Below are 21,834 nucleotides of genomic sequence, written 5' to 3' on the forward strand. Positions count from 1 at the left end.
GTCCTACGAAGTGGAAATTGCCACCTCTGCAGAACTTTCGAACTAGTTCTGAACTGGTTCAATTTTCGTCAGTTCTGGGACAATAAGTTTTTTATGAGAAAAAATTTTGAAACTAGATTGCTGGATATTTTTTCTTTTCTGAACTGTTTCCATTTTGGACAGATCTGCAACAATAAGTTTTTTATGAAAAAAATTTGATTATTCGATTTTTTGATATTTTTTAATTTTTTAATTTTTTCATTTTATTTAATATTTTTATTCTCTTATTTTATTTATATTAAATTTTGTCGTTTTCGCTTAAATTTTTAAGCGGCATTCAACAATTTAAATTTATTAAATCTGAAAATCACAACTGCCTCCACCGCGATTTGAACTCGCGACCAACGATGTTAGAGTCGGAGGTCTTCCCGCTGAGCTATTTAGTATTGTACGAGAAATGAGAATTTGTGCATTTACTTCTCAACAGAGCGCAACTAGCACACCAAGAGCTTCAACTGTCCCGTTCTGCAGCCGTTTTGCACCAGTTCTGAGATAGTTCTGAAATATGTAGTTCAGATCTAGCGCTTTGTCAGACTGTCTCCAAATTTTACTGCAGGGTAGCAACATATGAGTTTCAACTGTCCAGCTCTGCATCCCTTTTGCAGTAGTTCAGAGATAGTTGTGAAATTTGTAGAGCGGAACTAGCGCTTTGCCAGACTGTCTCTAAATTTTCCTGCAGGAATATTTCTGTTTTTTTGGGTCGAGGAATTCATTTTTGATGTTTATTTTTACTTAAAACTAACGCTAGGTGGCGCTGTGGTAAAATGTTTGCAATTTTTTATGGTTTTTCAACGAAAAATAGTATTTTTACTGTTTTCAAGGCTGAGTAATCCATTATTTTTGCCAGTTTCCTTATAAAAGTTATGCTTGATGATGTCGCAAAGATTATTATATTATCTTTGTTAAAAAGATATAATTTTCGTGAGAAAAAATATTTATGTGTAATGTTTTATGAGAAAAAAAAAACATTTTTATAGGGAAAAATTCTAAAAAATAATATTTTCTATTACGAAATGTTTTTTTTTTTTTATTTTTATTTATATTGGCTGCGTTTCTTTATACATTCCGGATAAACCCATTTCACAACCAGAATAAACAGAATGCCATTGAAATATACGTTTACATATCATCAGGAACGTTCTAAAGAATAAGTAAACAAAAAAGTTTATTCCAAACGTTCAGAATGAATAAAGAAATACAGCCATTGATTTCGTTTCCTCCATGCCATTGAAATATACGTTTACATATCATCAGGAACGTTCTAAAGAATAAGTAAACAAAAAAGTTTATTCCAAACGTTCAGAATGAATAAAGAAATGCAGCCATTGATTTCGTTTCCTCCAAAAAATGTTGTACTTCCCCGGTGCAAACTGTGTTTGATATTACACTCAACCCTGCATGTTATGCCTTCTTGTCCTTTACTAGCTCACGCATTTCATAATATTGTCGTTTTATACAACCGTCTGATTTTCAGAGCAACCATCTCCCCTGACAATGCCTCAAAGAGCAGAGAATGTGCCTTCTTTGCCTTACAAGAGTGTGATATTTTAAGCAACGAACACAGAATTTTTTCTCCCCTAAACATCAAAAATGAATTCCTCGACCCAAAAACCGTAATATACCAATACTTTCCAGAAGAATTTCATTATTTGATCGAATTTTACTAATTGGTTCCTGTATACAAGGTCGCCAACTTTAAATACGCATAAGAGATAAACCAGATCTATAGGCTAAAAATCCTTTTGGGATTTTTTTATGGGAAGTGCAAACTTTCATATGCTTTTACCTTCATCGAAAACGTAGAATCTTGTTGCACTGTGTTATTTACAAATGAAAAGCCTGGCACGCTTAATGTAGAGTTTATGGCACAAAATATTGCACTATGAATTCACGGAATTGATAAAATAAGTTCCAATGTACATAAATCCATAAATAGTGAAATTTCTTATATGCATACATTAGTACGTATTTATGTATATATGATGTGTGTGTGGATCAGTGTTGATAATTGCATTTTCCAATTTCGTATGAAAATGTAATTCAAATTGTACTTTTATCACTAAATTGTACCAAATTTTGACTCCCACAATTTTTCTTATATTTAATTATTGTGTATAAATTGTATTTAATTATTGTTCCTAATAAAGTACAAATAATTGCTAAAAATTGGGAAACAATATTATCTTTATTTTATACACATAAAGTGTACACACTTTTACATCAGATGCTATGATTTTAAATGCATGTATGTAAGTACAATGAATAGATATTTTTAAATTTACAAAGTGCCAGTAGGTTAAAAAAAATTACTAATCCAGCAATAATTACTCGTAGTTTCAACTGAGCCTGAACTTTTTATCAATGTTATGTTATCACTAAAATTAGGATAATCTCTAGTTCTTCTTAAAGACGAAATTATTTCTACTTGAATTCTATTTCGACATTTTATTTTTATTAATTTTTGTAATTTTTCCTTTCAACATTGGCTGAAGAACGTGCAATCGGCAACACTCCTTGAGAGATGTTATATACTTGTATGTATGTTTGAAAACAGTAGCTCATTCACAGTGCTTGGTTAAACGATTGTTAACTTAACCACCAACTAGAGTTTAACGTTGAATTTATATTCAGAGTCACATAGTTAAATATGGAAATTCCATATATGTATGTATGTAGTACTTCTATATTGGCCGTATCTACAAGTGCAGTCAGCAAACATTACAGTACAGTTACATAAAAAAAGAAAACGAAAACCTAGTAATCGTATGTAAAAAATGACACTTTAAATTAAAACAAATCGCAGTGGCAGTACCTTAAAGGAAAATTACAGAGATTTTCGAGTTTTATTTTAATTTCATGAATTTTATAATAAATTAAATCATGATAAAAACATTATAAGGTAAAATCATGATTCAATAACACAAGGTTATGTAATTTGTGACAGGTAAAATTTTACACTCCTTTATCTAGGTTTGTATTTGGAAGTAGGAGAAAGGGGAAGAATGTGATCGCCTTTTGAGAAAACGCTAGTAGAAAGGTTCTAGGAAAGTGCGGAAAGTTTACAATTAGAAGTAAAATATGTACTATTAATTTAATGGAAATACTAAGCAATACGTAAAATAAAAGATTTTTAATTTAAGTTATTCGTCATTTCCTGGAACAAATCTAGAATACCGACCGTTCAGCTATGCAAAAACAAAAAATGCAGATCAATAGAACTTTTTACGCTCATTTCAACCATGTCAAAATTATTTAGCGCAAGTAAAATATATAGAAGGTTACAATTAAATTCTTAGATTTTTTTAAATATTAATATCCTATGAACCACATAACCGATTAAAAAACTAATAACGTCACCATAAAGATAACTGATATACATAATTGAAATTGTTTTTTATATATTTAAACCAAAACCACTAAAAAACGAACATATGCTATTTTTTCATGAAATAACCTTTTTTGAAAAAAACTGCATGATCAATGATAAAGAAATTTATACTATTTAGAAAGTACAAGGTATTATCTTATATTCGATATACATTTTTTTTATTATGATCTACTTTTGGGTTTTAAGAATTAAGTGGTAATAAAATATATAAGTAAACAAAGCAAATAAACCTCTTATATCTTCTTTGTTTATTACCTGCGCCAAATAAATTTGGTATCGTTGAAATCAGCGTAAAAAGTTCTATCAATCGGCACTTTCGGTTATTTTATATCTAAACGGTCGCTATTCTAGACTTGTTTCAGGAATTTACGCAAACGAAGGTGATCCCAACGAATATTTAGAATGAAGAATTTTTGGTTTTACTACCAATAAAACTAGAAACTGTAGATCAACATTCTGCACAAGTAAAGGAGCCGTTTTTTTGTGTGCGAGCAAGAAGACTGTTTTATTACAAAACCTTTCTATTATTGGTTCATAAGGTAAAATCATTGAGATGCAGTCTGACGTTTGCCAGCAATGTAATTTTAAAATTGGAACTCAAGCTCACATTCTCATTTTTAATCTCAAACAGCAACAATTGTGAACAACTTCATTTTTTTATTTTCAATTTCATATGATTTTAAAATGTTTGCAAACGTCAGACAAAAATCATGGCCGCCGAATTGAGAGAATGATTTTACCTTCTAATGTTTTTATCATGAATTAAATTGTAGAAATGTGGCACAGATGATTTTTAAGTGAAAAAAGAGGGGATAAATTAAATAATATATACTTAGCTTTACATGCGTATTTTGGTACGCAGATAATTTCTAGAAATTTTAGCTAAAGAGTTTGCTATTCTAATGAAACTTTGTTGATGGTTGATTTTTAACCTTTGCACAAAGTTTAGAACTTAGATTTATATACTTTTGGTTAGATGATCAACTCTACTTTTATAAAAAAATTATCGAAAAAAAACAATAACAATAAAATTGAGTGAAGCATGCACAGCTGCATGCAAATCATAAAAAATGCAATGTATAATGCATTTTTCAAATTGAGAGGTTGACATTTTTTTCGTTTTTTAAATAGTGGAATCGTGTTTCTCGTCTCAAAATCTATAATATTAGTATAATAAAAAGTACAAAAAATTATTTATTTTTTAATATATCCGTTGGATTTTGCATGTTTTTTTCGAAGAACAATATTTTTGACCAAACATATGATTTATAAAAATATAATTCATTTATAAACAATATATAATGAAATAAAATAAAATGCCTTATCATACTTGGGCGTACAAAATTTTTGATTCTCATTTCCCCATTTCATTTAGTGATGTACAAAAAATTGTCTCTAAAAATACGAAAACTTTTTAAAAATATTTGTTTCAACACATTTTGTAATAGGACTGCGCAATTATTAAATTTATTATAGTTCATATTAATTGATTAATCGCACAATCCGCTTTTAAGAGCTCGGCGGTAAAAATAAAATAAAAACCTATAACAAGGCGAGATCAGCTATTTCCACAATTCAAAATCACCTATAGTGTCTGAATGATTTACATTTATGTTGTTGTCATATATTGAGCTATTCAACCTTGATGACATACTGGGCACGTTCAGAAGGCGCAACAGCTCAGTAACTGTTGCGATTGCACCTTCTGAACGCGTTGTTTTACACTTCTGATCAACTGAACAGTTGCGTGTTAAATGATCGTAATATTTTTATGATCATTTGAGACAACATGTTATGTGTTTTGAACTTGACAGCTAATGTATCAAGCCGTTCAGAAGACGCATTACGATCACTGATTTTTTTAGCAACGGTTGCGCTAAACTGCTGCGCCTTCTGAACCTACCCNTGCGTGTTAAATGATCGTAATATTTTTATGATCATTTGAGACAACATGTTATGTGTTTTGAACTTGACAGCTAATGTATCAAGCCGTTCAGAAGACGCATTACGATCACTGATTTTTTTAGCAACGGTTGCGCTAAACTGCTGCGCCTTCTGAACCTACCCACTGTTTGATATTGGAAACGTTTTGCAACAGAAACTATTAGCCTTCATATAACACTTTATTCGAACTATTGAATTAAGGCTTTCCAGCCTCATCCTATTTCGAATCTTACTTTTTGTTGAATTCATTACGGAAAAAACGCGCTCAACAAAGCATGTGAGTGCGGCAAGGATAATAATCTGAATTTACTTATGTATATTTCCAAACATTTTATTTCCTGTTGCGGTTTTCACTCCCTAAGCAATTATCCCAAATTCTTCAGAGTCGGATGGAATGGTTCTGAGAAAAGTTATTCCATGGGAAAGTTAAAAGACTTAAATATTCAGTTTTCGCTGATTTTCTTTCCCTCAGAGTCAAATAGTGAACTGGCAGGTCCCTGAAACTCGTCCTCTTGTGATTCACACACTTTCTTGGTGACAAAATCAAAGCTTTTTTAAAAGTATTTAATTGACTAGGTAATCGTTTCAAAAGTTCTTCGATTAGGGTGATTCAACATTTTTGACAGTCTTTGAATATGCTTCTTAAGTCAAGTTTATCACGCAGTTCATTAGCCTCTTCTGTAAAAGTATCGTGGAAAACTAAGTTTTGTATATTTTTATAAATGGAAAAAATTGATTTGAAGGGAAAAAATCGCCAAAAATCGCCAATGGCGATTTTCTAAATTTATACGCGCAAACATCCAAAAAAAAATCGCCAAATTGGCGCGAAACCGCCAAATCTGGACACTCTGCTGAGGATCAACTCGCCTGATTGTATCTGTCACATATATTCACAGATGCTAATACATGAAAAATATGCGCATGCGCAATACGTACATTTGGCTCAAAACTATCTCCCTTTGATCGCTGAATCCATGGTACTGCACATGGTAATGCAGAGTCGAACCAGTCGTAAGCAGGATAGCGAAAAACTACGACAGAGGGCGCCCATAAATCACGCAAGTGACTACATTAGCAACTCCCGGTAGTGCAGAGAGAGCCGATGGTGGCTACCGCCTAGGACATTGCCTTGTAAAAGTAATCGATGAAATACACTGCAAGTAGTCGGTCTGTAATTGACGGAGTTTATAAGGTAGCTTCCGATTCAGCAGTCCTGTAGTCGCTCCCCCGTACTGCAGGCAATCATATTGCGCAGATAGGTTACTGCCGATAGAAGTATTAAATATATGGCAAATTCATATCGCCTGAAAATATACAAATTCTAAATTCAATACTTTTCAATTGAAATTTGAAATTCGTTCCACAAAAAAAAAATTAATTTCACAAGCGTTTAACTATGGCATGCTAGTTTAAACTTTTGTTAACTGAGCGCTTTGAATATCAAAATCAATAGTTAAACTTTTGTCAGCGGTTAACTACGCACTATTAATTTGGCCCTTAAAAAAGTGTTCAGCCAAGCCCCAAAATTCTGTGTTGTTGTCTTCTATTCTAGCAATTCCACACTTCTGAAACAATTAGTGGAACAATGCTGGCATATTGCCTCATAATACAGAAGGGTTCAGTTTTAAAGCCTATATTAGAACTTCGGCATAAAAGTGAATTTTTTTCTTCATAGTACGACAAAAGTTTACACAAATTTGTATTTTCCTCTAAAATTCAAAACATCTTCCTCTTTGTAGTTTTTCTATATTTTTCCTTGTTTTGATGTCTAAATCTATCATCTAAGGGCGCAGACGATCATATGATCCCTGGTCACCAATTGTTGTTGCTTTCACTGCACAACGAAAAAATTGAAAGCGAACCACTGATCAAAAAAGGGTTGGCTTGTGATACAATTTACTATTTGTTCCTTTTAGTAGCGAAATTGAGTATTTTTCATACTATTTCTCCTTTCAGTAACAGAATGGTACATTTTTGCTGCTGTATACAAAGTAGTACATATGCAGAGTAAAAATAATGCTAGCGAACCTTTTTATACCCGAGCGCACTTGTGCACAAGGGTATATTAATTTTGTTCACATAACGGTTGTTTGTAACAGCCAAAACGAATCGAGATAGATATAGACAAATGTATACATAAATGATCAGGATGAAAAAAGAAATCGATTAAGCCATGTCTGTCTGTCCGTCCGTCTGTCCGTCTGTCCGTCTGTCCGTCTGTCCGTGTACACGATAACTCGAGCAAAAATTGAGATATCTCAACGAAATTTGGTATGTAGGTTTCCCTTAATCCAAGGTAGGTTGGTATTGAAAATGGGCGAAATCGGACTTTAACCACGCCCACTTCCCATATAACGGTAATTTCCAGAAATACGAAAACTGCGATATTTTAGTAACTACTGAAGATAATTCACTCAAAATTGATATTTACAATAATTTTTAGACGAAAAATAAGAATATTATAAATTTTTGGAAAATGGGCGTAGCCACGCCCACTTATGGTTACATGTGTATATCTTGGTAACCGCTGCACCAATTTCTTCCAAACTTGGCACAGTTGTTGGCCTTGATACAGCAAACTAAATGGCCGAAAATTTTAAAAGGCGGACAATAACCACGCCCACATCCCATATAACGGTAATTTTCGGTAATACGAAAACTGCGATATTTTAGTAACTACTGAGGATTATTCACTTAAAATCGATATTTACAACAATTTTCAGACGTAAAATAAGAATATTATAAGTTTTGGAAAATGGGCGTAGCCACGCCCACTTATGGTTACATGTGTATATCTTGGTAACCGCTGCACCAATTTCTTCTAAACTTTGCACAGTTTTTGGCCTTGGTACAGCATACTAAATGGCCGATAATTTTTAAAAGCGGACCATAACCACGCCTACATCCCATATAACGGTTTAGAGAAATACAAAATCTTCGATAATTCAGTAAATATTAAAGCTAATTTATACAAAATTGATTATTGCAAACAATTCTTCACAAAGAAATACGTTTATGATAAAATGTTGGAAAAAGGGNTTATTATAAATCCCTAATTTACTGATCTTCACTATGCAAATCAACTTCAAAAAGTTCAACTGTTAATAGCTAAGTTAGCTTTGGGACAATCTTGACCATCTGATATATAGAAATATTAAGCCCGTTTTTTAGCTTTAAAACGAGGTTAAGATGAAGTCTCTACGATGGGGAGTACCCGAGATATAACGATTTGAAGGAGTACGTGATTAGTCAGAATCACGAAAAAANGTTTCGGAAAGGTGAAAAAACATATATTTAATACTTGCGCCGGGTATTTAATGTTCGGCTCCGCCCGAACTTAGACTTTCTTACTTGTTTCTTCTTTTTTTTCTTCAGAGCTATGATCTGTCAAAGTTTGCATTTTTTCGTGATTCTGACTAATCATGTACTTCTTCAAATCGTTATATCTCGGGTTCTGCTGATCGTACAGACTTCATCTTAACGTCAGTTTAAAGCTAAGAAGCGGGCATAACATTTCTATATAGAAGGTGGTCAAGATTGTCCTAAAGCTAACTTAGCTATTAACAGTTGAACTTTTTGAAGTTGATTTGCATAGTGAAGACCAGTAAATTAGGGATTTAAAATAATACCATCGTAATCCCTGTTTAATTCTCTATAGAAAACGTGGTTAAAAAAATTGGGGGTTTTCAAGAACAAATAAAAATCCACATTAAAGTCTAAATTTTTGAACTTTGGTTTTAATATAGCCACGCGAATTTCTAGAATATTCTTTGATTGAAAAAGTTGTGGAACAAATCTTGTTAACGAAGCGATATTCAGCCGAAATCCACAATAAAATCTGCGTTTTTCAAACTTTAGTCCTACAATTGCCACGCCCATTTTTAGGGGTAGGAAAAATCTTGCCGTACAGATATTATACCTGGATATCGANGTTCAAAAATTTAGACTTTAATGTGGATTTTTATTTGTTCTTGAAAACCCCCAATTTTTTTAACCACGTTTTCTATAGAGAATTAAACAGGGATTACGATGGTATTATTTTAAATCCCTAATTTACTGGTCTTCACTATGCAAATCAACTTCAAAAAGTTCAACTGTTAATAGCTAAGTTAGCTTTAGGACAATCTTGACCACCTTCTATATAGAAATGTTATGCCCGCTTCTTAGCTTTAAACTGACGTTAAGATGAAGTCTGTACGATCAGCAGAACCCGAGATATAACGATTTGAAGGAGTACGTGATTAGTCAGAATCACGAAAAAATGCAAACTTTGACAGATCATATCTCCGAAGAAAAAAGCGAAAAAAATTCCACGAACACGTGTAACATGAAAAAGTATAGAACNATTGATACACACCGGCTTACCATGTAGCGGTATGTTTCGGAAAGGTGAAAAAACATATATTTAATACTTGCGCCGGGTATTTAATGTTCGGCTCCGCCCGAACTTAGACTTTCTTACTTGTTTCTTCTTTTTTTTCTTCAGAGCTATGATCTGTCAAAGTTTGCATTTTTTCGTGATTCTGACTAATCATGTACTTCTTCAAATCGTTATATCTCGGGTTCTGCTGATCGTACAGACTTCATCTTAACGTCAGTTTAAAGCTAAGAAGCGGGCATAACATTTCTATATAGAAGGTGGTCAAGATTGTCCTAAAGCTAACTTAGCTATTAACAGTTGAACTTTTTGAAGTTGATTTGCATAGTGAAGACCAGTAAATTAGGGATTTAAAATAATACCATCGTAATCCCTGTTTAATTCTCTATAGAAAACGTGGTTAAAAAAATTGGGGGTTTTCAAGAACAAATAAAAATCCACATTAAAGTCTAAATTTTTGAACTTTGGTTTTAATATAGCCACGCGAATTTCTAGAATATTCTTTGATTGAAAAAGTTGTGGAACAAATCTTGTTAACGAAGCGATATTCAGCCGAAATCCACAATAAAATCTGCGTTTTTCAAACTTTAGTCCTACAATTGCCACGCCCATTTTTAGGGGTAGGAAAAATCTTGCCGTACAGATATTATACCTGGATATCGAAATCTGCAATAAAATTTAAATTCTTGCAAAAACTCGATGTTTAACACATTACTAAATATATCTCAATATAAGTTTTGGAAAACTAACTACAAAAACTTGTTGATTCTCACAAAATAAACCATCTCGTCATAAAGAAAAACATTTTAAAAATAGTTCTTGAAAAACGCAAATTTTTTTGAACCACGTTTTTTATAGAGAATTAAACAAGGATTACGATGGTGTTATTATAAATCCCTAATTTACTGATCTTCACTATGCAAATCAACTTCAAAAAGTTCAACTGTTAATAGCTAAGTTAGCTTTGGGACAATCTTGACCATCTGATATATAGAAATATTAAGCCCGTTTTTTAGCTTTAAAACGAGGTTAAGATGAAGTCTCTACGATGGGGAGTACCCGAGATATAACGATTTGAAGGAGTACGTGATTAGTCAGAATCACGAAAAAATGCAAACTTTGACAGATCATATCTCCGAAGAAAAAAGCGAAAAAAATTCCACGAACACGTGTAACATGAAAAAGTATAGAACCCATAAAAAAAAAATTTTAAGTCAATCGAAAGTGTGACACCAAATTTGGTGTCCGATATGAAAAATAATGTCTCATATACCGTTAATATTTTTTCGTCTTTTCATAACACAAATGTAAAATGTAGTAAAAAAATTGACCAAAGAAATACAACTGAGCCAAATAAACACACTGGTCGTTTGACCCTCTGTGTAACAGCATGTTGGTCAAAGAGAATAAGAATGGAAAAAATGAGAGAAAAAGTGCCGTGACCAGGGATCATATGATCGTCTGCGTAACAGCGCCCGAAGAAATTAATCAAAACAGTGCTGTATAACTTAAAGAATCAAGTGTTACAAAATTTTAGAAGATGAAATCGTACTAAAAATGCTGGCTAGTANCGAAATCTGCAATAAAATTTAAATTCTTGCAAAAACTCGATGTTTAACACATTACTAAATATATCTCAATATAAGTTTTGGAAAACTAACTACAAAAACTTGTTGATTCTCACAAAATAAACCATCTCGTCATAAAGAAAAACATTTTAAAAATAGTTCTTGAAAAACGCAAATTTTTTTGAACCACGTTTTTTATAGAGAATTAAACAAGGATTACGATGGTGTTATTATAAATCCCTAATTTACTGATCTTCACTATGCAAATCAACTTCAAAAAGTTCAACTGTTAATAGCTAAGTTAGCTTTGGGACAATCTTGACCATCTGATATATAGAAATATTAAGCCCGTTTTTTAGCTTTAAAACGAGGTTAAGATGAAGTCTCTACGATGGGGAGTACCCGAGATATAACGATTTGAAGGAGTACGTGATTAGTCAGAATCACGAAAAAATGCAAACTTTGACAGATCATATCTCCGAAGAAAAAAGCGAAAAAAATTCCACGAACACGTGTAACATGAAAAAGTATAGAACCCATAAAAAAAAAATTTTAAGTCAATCGAAAGTGTGACACCAAATTTGGTGTCCGATATGAAAAATAATGTCTCATATACCGTTAATATTTTTTCGTCTTTTCATAACACAAATGTAAAATGTAGTAAAAAAATTGACCAAAGAAATACAACTGAGCCAAATAAACACACTGGTCGTTTGACCCTCTGTGTAACAGCATGTTGGTCAAAGAGAATAAGAATGGAAAAAATGAGAGAAAAAGTGCCGTGACCAGGGATCATATGATCGTCTGCGTAACAGCGCCCGAAGAAATTAATCAAAACAGTGCTGTATAACTTAAAGAATCAAGTGTTACAAAATTTTAGAAGATGAAATCGTACTAAAAATGCTGGCTAGTAGGAAAGTAGAAATCACTTGAAATTGTATCAAAAAAGTACAATTGTATCGAAATTATCAACACTAGAGTGGATATGTAGATGTTTTTATAGGTATATGCACGTATATGTACACACATATAAATGTACTTATGTATGTATGCTAGAATATTGAAACTTAACAATTTGTTGCTGTATACAGGACTTATCGTTTACATTTGAAAATGCTAACTTGTTAATCGCAAAGGTTTATACATATGTATATACTAGTATAAGTCAATAAAATATTATTGTACTTGAACCCATTAGTAATATAGTGTCCAAGTGTAGTTCGTAAATAATCTAATAAACATTTATAAAATTTACGCGAATCAAATCTTTTCGTATGTTTATAAGTATATGCATATGTGCATATGTACATATGTATATACGTATATACATACGTACATACGTACGAACATATATATGTATGTATACTCAGCTCTGCTTATCAAGTTTAAATGCCTGATAGTGTCCCTAGGTTATAACGGTTGTGACTATGATTTTATTGGTGAATTGTGGAAACATTGGAGAAAAATTTTCGCGTCTTTTGTTCCAGCCTTTTAATAATTTTTCATGTATTTCTTTGTAATTTTGTGAGCTAAGCAATTTAGGTTGAAAATGAAATATGCCAAATAAGTTTTAGTTTTTATCTTTGAGGTACACGCCCCTCTTCTCTTAGAGCAGCATATTCTTATTATTCCAGTGACGCATAACATTTTTTTTCGTCACAGCCCAGGATCGCTTACAGTTCTATCAGCATATTTTTGTGGCTTCCAGCGACTTATAAGAAGTACTTATTGGATTCTTTCCATTCCTCGTCTTTACAACCTTGAGCCAGACAGCAATGTAGGGAGTAGGCCATTGTATAATCGTAAAGAGATTTAGGTTCGGCTCATCGAGTCATCGCGACCTTTACATGAGATTCGTTCACGTGCCGTTGGTATCTACTTTGAACTTCTCCTCAACTTGTGAGAGCAAGGATTTTGAAGGAATTGTATGACTGAAGTCGGTTACCGAAATTTTGATGTAGGTAATGTTCCCGCCCATTCGTATTCTTCCCCATTTATCCGAATATTCTGTTAACAGACATGATGAGCATCTAATATCGACTTTTTTTTATTCCCTAACTTTATATTATATTTATTTAGCCGTTACCAACCTCAGAAGCTCAATCGCATCCTGACTTTTGAGGATCATCGTCCATGCCAACTTGCCATTATGCAGATTGGAATCTGTGGGAAATTTCAAAGTTGTGGAAGGTCGTTCCCCCGTGATATGAATGTCGGTGTACAACTGTAGGTCCCTGCCCTTTGTGTGACAACATCAAGGCGCACGCCATAAATCGGAGGAGAAGCTCGGCCAAGCACTAACATATGTATAAGCGCCAATCTATTATATTAATATTATTTGTTGAGATTAATATAATAATAAATTGGCGCTTACACATATGTTAGTGTTTGGCCGAGCCTCTCCTCCGATTTGTTGAGATTATTCCATATTAATGTACCATCCGCACTAATCAATTATATAAATAGGCAATCATGTTTCCTTTACACCCCTTTTACGGCTAAACTATACTTCTAAGGTATACAAAATTATATATCATTAGAAAGGTATTTTGATGCTGATGTGCAATTTTTAAAATATCATTTAGTTTAAAATAGAGCGAAAAAATCAATTCAAAGGTCACACCAATCCCAATGTCATACATGTAAATGCATGCTTTAATATTGATAGTGAATTAAAGAAACATGCTAAGCAGCAGTTTAGGAATAAGATGTATGTATGTACCCTGCAGTGAAAAATTATCAATTGTTAAAACTAACCAACTTATAGTTAGCTTTTTGGCGAGATTTCGATTAATACCTCACTTTTAATTAGCTATGACAAAACCAACTTAAAGTGAATTGTAAAGTCGTGCAGGAGTCATGCAGACGCAATCGAGAGTTGGTTTTCTTTACAAGTTTCTATTAAATATCCTCATACAAAAATTACTTTCAATACACTTTTTTCTGAACTTCGCAGATTCTTTTTCATATTCAGGACAAATAAAAGGAAGATCGAAATTTTATACTATCATTTTGAAGTTATGTCTGACGGTGTTCGAATATGAGGCCACCCAGAGCAGAATATGTAAACAAATATGAAATGTAATAAAGTAAATAAATAACTAAATAAAAAAGTAAAAAAACAAAAAAATATTTTGTTTTTCTTATTGATATTTTATGTCCAAAAGTAGTTAGTTACAAGTTAGTTGACATGTAATGCAGAGGTATCCAGGTCTGACTTTTTTGCGGCCATCGCCCCACAAAAGTAGTTAGCTTTTTTCGAACAAAATACACAGTTAATAGTTAGCACTAGTGTTCGCGTAAACAGACTAAAGTTAGGTATAAGCTAACGTCACTCCCTGCAGGGTATGTACACGAATAGACTAGACTCAAACAAGGAAGAAGGTTAAATTGAGTATGGAGAAGAAGAAAGGGATAAATACAAAAATTAAAATAAAAGTAAAGAAACCTAAATATAAAGACAAAGAGGAAGGAAAATTTAAATATCTAACCTGATAACAATGGTGGGGGTGAATATGTAATGAAGAAAAGAATGGACATATTTAGATCAGGATAAAGGAAAAGATAAAGATGAAGAACAAGATGTAGACCAAGACGAGGAAAAAGATGAAGATGAAGATGAAGATGAAGATGAAGATGAAGATGAAGANAAATGCCTCCTAAATATGTCTACTAAGTATGCTTTAATATTGTTACTGAATTAAAGAAATCTGCTAAGCAGCAGTTTAGGAATCAGATTTATGAAGATTAAGATTCATGCAAGGCAGAAGGTAAAGTTGAATATGTAGAAGAAGAAAGGGATAAAGGTAAAGATTAGAATAAAAGTAAGGAAACCTAAATATAAACGAAGGTGAATATGAAGATGAAGATGGAGATGAAGATGAAGATGAAGATGAACAAGAATATGAACATGAACATGAACGTGAATATGAACATGAACATGAAGGTGAAGATAAACATAAACATAAACATTAAAAGCGATAGAGACAAAGATAGAGAGGAAGAAAGTGATAGGGATAAAAAGGAAATGCAACTGAAGATTGTGCGATGTTATATTGTGGTGTGTTATGCTGCATATGTTATATTATTTAATCTTATGTTATGGTATGTTATGTTATGCTAAGTACTAAGCTACACTCCCCTCCACTTAACCCATTCCAACTAGTGTTATTTCAGCTCAACTCACATAAACTATCCTTAATTTTAGCGGTTGAATTTCAACCGCTGGGCGAACACTAGTATTATAAATTCGAAAGTGAGTTTGTTTGTTTGTTGCGCTTTCCCGCTTTAACTAAACCGACATCGTGATATTTTGTACACTGGTGTCATTCAGCCCAACTTAAAATGTACATAGGACTGCTTTAATCTCGATTAGAAAAGGGGCGTGGCCCATATAAACGGAATTTTTCATACTGCATATCTCTGGCAGTATTTGTGGTAGAGGACTGGAATATGGTATGGAGATATACATACATATAAAATCAATACAACGCTCATAGAAAAAATAAGCGTTTTTGGAGAAGGGGCAGTTATTGGAGCAGGGGTCGTGGAACCTCCCATACAAACGGAACTTCATATAGCATAACTCTTTGGCAGTGTGCGCTACCACTCCGCAGGGCCTGGGTTCAAGCCTTGGTCAAAGCAACATCGCAAATAAGAAAATTTAGAAAAAAGGTGTTTTCTTAACAGCGTTCGTCCCTCGGCAGGCAATGGCAATCCTCCGAGTATATTTCTGCCACGGAAAACAGCTTCTCATAAAAATACAATCGCCGTTCGGAGTCGGCGTAAAACTGTAGGTCGCTCCTCTTTGTATGACAACATCAAGGCTTGCGCTACAAATCGGAGGAGAAGCTCGGCCAAAAACTAACATATGTGTATGCGCCAATATTATATATTTTTATAACTCTGCGCTAAGAGAAAACAATTGTAAAATTAAAAAAAAACGTGTTAAATTAAAAAAAAATGCGCATATGAAAGAGCACCAACCCAACTCGTAATAAATTTTAGTATTTAGTATGGAAATATTCAATTCAAGTACGCCCGTATTAAAATTAAGCGTTTTACACTTCGCGGATGCTTTTTCATAATTAAGATAAACAAAAAAACATTAATTTCCATGCTGCCTGCAATGCGACTTGAACACTGACCCTCTGGAATATAACAAATTTGGCAGGCATCTTTGCGCACTCAGCTACAGCCAGGCCTGTAAATGTGCTTTTAAATGTTGAATTTGTCTCAACTCCACAGCACGCGTGCGGGGTATGAAAGTATTATTTATAAATACGAACATTTTAAAACGATAATCAAATACAAAATATTAATTTTTACTATGAATTATTTCCCTAAGTGAATTCATAACATTTTTCTTAATATTACAACGCGTTTTTCTCTCAGTGTGAAAGTATTTGTGGTAGAGTACTGGGACTTGGTATGGGAAAATGTGTATAAATTCCATAAATTTTTTACAATAATCAATCGAAATGGTTTTGAAAATGCTTTCCTACCTGTTTAAAAGGTCAAATTCATTACAAAGGAAATTATGTAATTAAAATATTTACCACAATATGGGTGTCAGACAATAAAGGCTTTATAAGTTGTTGTTTGACAATATTTTGAAGAGGGCTACCACCTGTTTGAAAAATCGGGAATAATTAAATTATAGAGAAGTTTAAGTGTCAAACGAAAGAGTGTTAACAAGTCTTTAGTTTGAAGACTTCGAATTTTTTTGAGGTGTTTGAAGAGAATTGCCACGCTCGAGCAAACATTTCACACACTCAGTGAAGCGGGTGAGGACAAACTAGTTTGTGCATAAATTCAGAGAAAAATCAATATAAACAAAACTTGCTGGCCCTTCACACGTTATATTGAATGTTTGGTCTAATTTTACCTCCAATTTGTGGCTTTCATTTCGATGTTGGCTACAGTTTTACGCCGGCCCCCTAAGGCGGATACTCCGACTTTAGTCAAAAGTGTTTCGTAAGTTTCCTAAAACCACGTAGCCAAATGTTTACCCAATCCAATGTCTGCATATATGTATGTAGCTTAAAAATCGACTTCGACAACCTTGCTTAGTGTATATACACTGTTTAAGGGTCATTCCACGTAAAAGAGGAGAAAGACATAAATTTTACAATGCCCTAATTACCTCCACTCCAGTAGTAACCTCTTTTTAAATGACTACATTTCATTCATCTTTTGAAAAATATTAAAAGAAAAAGAAGCTGTAGCAGTCACAAGGACCTGACCCACCCGTCACAATTTTAAATATTTTTTAATATTTCTTTGAAGATTACGTATATCAGCCTAAGTTTTATTGAAACCGAAAGCTTATAGTTTATGTTTTACGACACAAAAACATATTTCCTGAAAATTAAGGGTTTTGGCTTAAATTCATATTTTAGTGCATAAAGGTAAAATTGAACTCTTCTCAGTGTCCCACCAGTCACATTCGTTCAAACGTTAGTTACATAGAACTAAGAAATCGTTTGGTGTATTTGTTAAAAAATTTTATATATTAGTTATTTAGCTATGTTAAAAAATATCTTTCGCTGTTGTATATGTACCGACAACATAGTTATAATTCACAACTGATAACATTATGGAGTAAAATGCCCCACCAATAACAATGGAATGGCCCTCAATTAAATACCTCTCTTTTTTAGACATATACAGTTCAAGAATAATATTTCAAGTTAATCGACCTCGGTCACACTTAATGGACACACCGATTCCGATGGGCGCAACAACATTAACTTGATTGCTCTACACGCAAGTAATTTTAATCAGCCAAAAAGTTCGAACTGCTCGCCGTCACTTCTTAATTGTTTTTGATATGTTGCACAAACAGCACCGAAAGTGAAAATACTAAGTTTGTAGGTAAATATGCATATGCGCAGCAGGCCTACTTTGTATTGTTTGAAACATTGATAAATAAAAGTGCAATTGCACTCTCAGCTCATATTTAAATTCATTGAAATATTTAATCAATTAGCATTCATTCCATTGTGCACTGCCATTTATGAACTTGACCACTTAAACGCCGTCACTTTAGCACGCAATTGTTTGTACTCTTTATTTAAATACTTATATGTTGTTATATACTTTTTTCTATTATTCAACTGATCAGAATCCACTTTGACCCAACGCATACGCCTTGTCTTGCGAATTAACCGATTTCATACTGATTGTCTTATAATCACATTGTTAGCTTGGAGCTACAGACCCGTTTCGAACTCGCTCACTCGCATGCACTGTCGTAAATGACTTTATGCCGATCTAGTGATAACGTGAAATTATAAAGAGTATGAGTGCCTACAATGAAAGATGAATGCTCGCAAATTGAGTGCACTTACTTAATGGTCGATTGTGCCCACATAAAAAGACGTAAGTAAAGACTGTTGATATATAAAATAATAAATACTTGCTATGCGTTTTAGAATTTCGCTATTTTGCTTTTATTATTACATATTTGCAAGAATGCTAGCCCTGCAACTTATAAACATAGATCTTTTGTGCTAAACCTATATAGTATGGTTCACCCCAACCTTAGCGAATTCGATAAACATACATACATATCGTCGTTTAAAGTACAAAACCGCGTATCAACAAAACAAAAAGCAAAACCGCGTATTAAGATAATGCAAAACCGCGTATGTGAGGTTTCATAAATTATTTTCTAAAGAGTAAAAACACTCATATTTCAAAATGGTTCTATTTTTTATAAAGCAATCGCATTTCTGGCTAATATATTTCAGGACGAATGGATTAGGATTGAGTCAAGAGCTTGTGTGAGCAAATCCAATTTTTGGCAGCAAATGTCAATTACGCGGTTTTGCATAATGACGATACGCGGTTTTATATTTTAAACGACGGTTTATAGGAGCATATTTATAATAAGTTTTGAACAGATTTTTATAGCTACATTAGAGTGGTCCAAAAAAATTTTTTTTTGGAAATTTATAAACGCTACCTCAAATTATTGTTAGTTGTGATAAAAAAAGAGAAACGTGTTTTTTTTATTTTGAAAAAAAAAGTTTTCTTAGAGGTCGCTCTGGTCGGTTTTTTATAAAAAGGCTGATGTTCTCAATTTTTTTATTTTCTTGATATGTTAAAATGAGGCTAAAAATGTGGTTTTTACATATAATTACTCTGGTATTATTGGGGAACTTTCCTTTAATTACACACCTGTCTTGGACAATTAGAAAGGGCCTAGTTCCCGAAAATATGCTCTCGAAAAGACACTAGTAAAATTAAAACGTTGATACTGAACGATTTACGCATCGTCATGGGTTGGAACTTGTTACCAGGGGGTTTTTGGGGTTGCTAATTAGGGATCTGAAGTCAGTTTTTCGAAATTCAAAATGGCGGTCCATTTTTTTTTTAAATGATTGGATTTGTTCGAAACACGGCACTCGAGAAGTTTCGTGGTCGCCGATTACGAATCTGAAGTCAATTTTTTTAAATTCAAAATGGCGGAACCAATATGGCGATCAAATTTAAAAAAAAGTACTAAAATTAAAACGTTGATACTGAACGTTTTAAACATTGTCAAGGGTTAAAACACGTTTCCAGTGGGTTTCTGGGGTTGCTGATTACGAATCTGATGACAGATTTTCAAAATTCAAAATGGTGGTTAAGTGTTTCAAACAAATCCAATCATGTTTTTAAAGTTGGTCGCCATTTTGGATAAACCATTATGAATTTTGAAAATCTGACATCAGGTTCGTAATCAGCAACCCCAGAAACCCACTAGAAACGTGTTTTAACCCTCGACAATGTTTAAAACGTTCAGTATCAACGTTTTAATTTTAGTACTTTTTTTTTAATTTGATCGCCATATTGGATCCGCCATTTTGAATTAAAAAAAACTGACTTCCGATTCGTAATCGGCGACCCCAAAAACTCTCGAGTGCCGGGTTTCGAACAAATCCAATCTTTTTTTTTTNTATTTTAACTACATTGCATTTGAGTATGGAGAGGCAACTATCTGGAAGTATTTTACATAAAAAATTTACTAAGTATTGCCCGGTTTGTAGTTGCAGTTAAAGAAAACACATGAAAAGGCACGATTTTTTTTAAATTCGAAAAAATGTAAATATTTCAAAAACGGTGACACTTTTACCTGAAATTTTTTTGTTTATCAGTGAGCTCACCCCCCCACCTACCTTGCCCTAAAGTTTGGCACGTTACTTCTGGGACACCCTGTATGTAAAAACCACTTTTTTAGCTGCATTTTAACATATCAAAAAAATAAAAAAATTGAGAACATCAGCGTTTTTATAAAAAACCGACCAGCGCGACCTCTAAGAAAACTTTTTTTCAAAATAAAAAAATACGTGTCTCTTTTTTATCACAAATAACAATATTCTGATGTAGCGTTTATGAATTTCCAAAAAGAGTGTTTTTATGAACCACTCTAAAGCTCGTCGGCGATTTCAAGCATCCGTTGTTGGTTACGTTTTTGATTTTCCATCAACACGAGCCGACAACAAGTACGTGTGACACGACGATCTCCGATTGACAAGCGGTCTGTTTGATAGTGGCGCAAAGCGTTGACAAGCATTAGTGTGTTAGTTTGTTGTGATATGTAAAATGAGCAAGTTCGCGGAAGATAAAGATTTTAGTGGCAAGTTGCAAAAAATCGTCATCCGATGAAGACATGTTTACATCCGCCCACTACGAAATTTTATTGCAAATGGTGTTGACGCTTTATGCTTGAGTGTCGCCGGGCAAGCTTCAAGCACCCGACATTCAACCCGACACTCACACATGTACTCGTTGCTGGGGTAACCAACAACGGATGCTTGAAATCGCCGACGAGCTTAAGCTACATATTAACAGCAATCCTCACAGGCTATAATTGAAGTAACCGGACGGAGTGAACTCTCACTTAACTGTCTATTGTATGTGAAATGATTGCGAATGGTTATAATGCACGAGGCGGAACGTAACGAACGGGAGATAAACGCTTGAAAGAAATGTGTGCGAATCGATTCAGTTTTTTGTTAATGCTGTTTTGGGTAGGCATAAACAAGGTAAATATCATGTATACACTGAGGGACAAAAATTTACAATAAAAAAAAACGTGCTAAATTAAAAAAAATAAGCATATGAAAGAGCACCAACCCAACTCGTTTTAAATTTGAGTATGTACGTTATAAAATATGTCATTGTGAAGTGCACAGATGCTTTTTCGTAATTAAGAAGAAAAAAATAACTAATTTTATGTCCGTCTGATGGTNATTTGAGTGTGCACGTTATAAAATATGTCGTTGTGAAGTGCACAGATGCTTTTTCGTTATACGAAATTATAATTAAGAAGAAAAAAAATATTAATTTTATCTTCCGTCTGATGGTAATTGAACCCGGACCCTCTTGGCAGCAACCAATTATATCAAGCGTCTTTGCACACTCAGCTACAGCCATACACGTAAATGTGTTTTCAAATGTTGAGTTTGAATCATTGTTAACATCACAGCGCGCGATTAGTGCATTTGTGCAGATAAACATGTACCATG

The 21,834-nt window shown here is 33.3% G+C and overlaps 1 protein-coding gene across 6 annotated transcripts in view; it reads right to left on the reverse strand.

The window, feature by feature from the left end:
* LOC108359258 (ATP-binding cassette sub-family G member 1) overlaps positions 1 to 18,690 on the reverse strand; it is a 72,625-nt gene extending 53,935 nt beyond the window's left edge. For 2 of the 6 annotated variants that reach the window (XM_017611032.1, XM_017611021.1), the window contains exon 1: positions 18,419 to 18,551. The gene's annotated coding sequence lies outside the window, so the exon portion shown is untranslated. Of the gene's footprint in view, positions 1 to 6,307; positions 6,415 to 17,966; positions 18,076 to 18,418 lie in introns of those variants that run through there. The other 4 variants (XM_017611028.1, XM_017611031.1, XM_017611026.1 and 1 more) reach the window with 4 other exon arrangements.
* Between the last annotated feature and the right edge of the window lie 3,144 nt (positions 18,691 to 21,834).

Source organism: Rhagoletis zephyria, unplaced genomic scaffold (genome assembly GCF_001687245.7).
Source record: "Rhagoletis zephyria isolate East Lansing unplaced genomic scaffold, Rhagoletis_zephyria_1.1 Rzeph_scaffold_00367, whole genome shotgun sequence".
NCBI classification, from domain to species: domain Eukaryota; kingdom Metazoa; phylum Arthropoda; class Insecta; order Diptera; family Tephritidae; genus Rhagoletis; species Rhagoletis zephyria.